The following is a 2,433-nucleotide window of genomic DNA, read 5'->3' on the forward strand; positions in this document are numbered from 1 at the left end:
ATTTTTATGCAAAATAAACTGTTTTCTTTCGGTGGCCTTATCTGAATTAAGTTTATCCAAAAAATACGTGCATCAGTTTTTTTTTGTTTATTTCAAAAATTGGCTCCATCAGATATTAGGGTCGGCTTCGAGTGATATGGCTTAACTTTGAGCTATTTAGATTAATATTTTTTTATATACAGTTAAACCTCGCATATGCAACTCATATGGGGGTTTCTTATGCGAAGCACGCATATGCGAGGTACAGGGCTTATGGGATTTTGGCTATATGGGAGACATGGGCTATGTTTTTATAAAAAATCATCGTAACTATACAAATTTATAGAGCAATTCCACCTCAAATCAGGAATTTTTCTGGAACTTTTGTACCCGACCCTCTCCGATTTCAATGAAACTTTTTAGACATGTTATCCTAGGCCTATATAAGCCATTATTGTACTCAAAAATGACACTTGAGAAGGGCGTAAGTTAATTAGATATTTTTGTATTTTGTAATTTAAAAATTACTGTATCTAGAAGGCGTTGCATCGTTCCAAAAAGTGGTCAAAGACAAGTAAAAGTAAATCTTTCCCAGTTCCTGAGGGGAACATCCTTGAAGAGTATCGGGGCCGGCATTTACAAAGCGGATTCAGTGGCAGTTTCATTCTCAACTTAATGTTAACATGTTAAGATTAATGTTAACCCTCTACAACCCAACCCCGCCTCTAGACGGGCTTCGATTTAAAAAATCGACAAAAATCCATTTTTCAACCAATTTTTGATCTTGAAAAAGCATTGGAAAGAAGAACTTTTAAAATTTTGGAAAATTTTAGGGTTGGAAGTTTGACTTGTTTTATGTGACTTTGCCAATGTTTTTAAAAATGTAATTTTTTTAGGGGTCAACTTTGGCTGTGTTTTTTACTAACATTTCCTATATTTTAAGTAAAAAGAAATATGCAGTAATTTTTCTAGTGCCCCAGACTATGCCTCTACGCATTTATTTACAATTTAAATGATAATGGTGCCATTTTATAGCAGAAAATTTGAAAAACATGCAAAAAATTGAAAAAGTTACTGTAAAAACATGAAAAAATTAGATAGGCAAAATTTAATGATAGGAGGTAGTAGAATAGGCCAAATACTACCAAAAAGAAACATAAACTAAACAAGATAAATGCAAATTAAAATACTAAAAATGAAACAAGAAAAACATAAAACAAGAGAAGTAAAGTTTTTCGTAGAACAAAAGTTGCTCAAAATGACCTCCTGAACACGGGAAAAATAAAAAATTTCGAAAAAAAAATTTGGGCAGTAGAGGGTTAACATTCCATAGGTCGCCTCCCTAAGGTGTCGTGATAAGGTCCAGTTTGTGACGATACACTACCTTCCCTTTACTAAGCAATCGATTCCAGAAGGGAAAAGATCACCAGTTGTGTTGGTCCGAGCCGGGATTTGAACCCCGATCTACCGCTTACTAGGCGGAAGCGTTACCACTGGGCTACGTGGCTCGGTCAAAGACAAACTTGTACACTCAAAAAACCTTTCACTACATAGTCGCATGAAAATTCCGGTGGCAGCCAATTTTTGGTCCAAAACAACGTTTCACATGAGTCATGCAACTATCACCATGCATTCATGTCAACTCTGCTTGGTTTTCACGCAGCTTACACTCACACAACCGAATGCTACGTGAAATCCATGCCTGAAAATTTGGAGGCGTGGCTTGCCGTCAGCTGGTTTTGTGTTTGCATGAGAATCATGCAACCTCCGCATGGAAACTAGTATGGAAAAAATCTGTACACCTTTTCATGCAACTTTGTGGTGAAAATTCAGTCAAGGTTGCGTGAAATTCCTGTCTGAAAATTTCAGCCCTTGGCGATCGGCACTTAGCAAATTTCTATTCAGTTGAGCCATGATTTTCGTGTCGAACGGATGAAGAGTTGACATTCTCCGTCGTTTAAAATTAAACCAGTTCGATTGCCGGATCAAATGTTTAGCAATTGTTGCCGTATTCTGGTAAGTGAAATAAATCATTACAGTATTGGAAATCAATATTTATTTTTCTGTTTATGTTCTATTTTCAGGTTTTGTTTTCACGACAGGGAGCCCGAATTCAAAGCCCTCCCCAATGGAACAAGGGCCGAAAATTTTCTACGAAAATGATTGTGTGCTGCCTCGGTCATCGCCACAGAAAATTCGTGGGCTAAGTTGGATCCCGACCGTCGCTTGCTGATATGATCGTCGATTTGAAGTGGAAACAATCAACGGTCCCGGGTGTGCCCAACCCCAGGCCACGACGGATCATTCTTGTGCGCTGATTTTCGTGACTTCGGTCCAGGTCGTCAAGGTCTCCAGGGAGCCAACAATGCTAGGAAGTTGATGGCGAAAACGTCGGCCGCGTACGGCAGGAGGTTAGGGAACCCCGCGAGCAGCAAAAACGCCGGAACCATGGAC

This window comes from Culex quinquefasciatus, chromosome 1, assembly GCF_015732765.1.
Source record: "Culex quinquefasciatus strain JHB chromosome 1, VPISU_Cqui_1.0_pri_paternal, whole genome shotgun sequence".
In the NCBI taxonomy this organism is placed as follows: domain Eukaryota; kingdom Metazoa; phylum Arthropoda; class Insecta; order Diptera; family Culicidae; genus Culex; species Culex quinquefasciatus.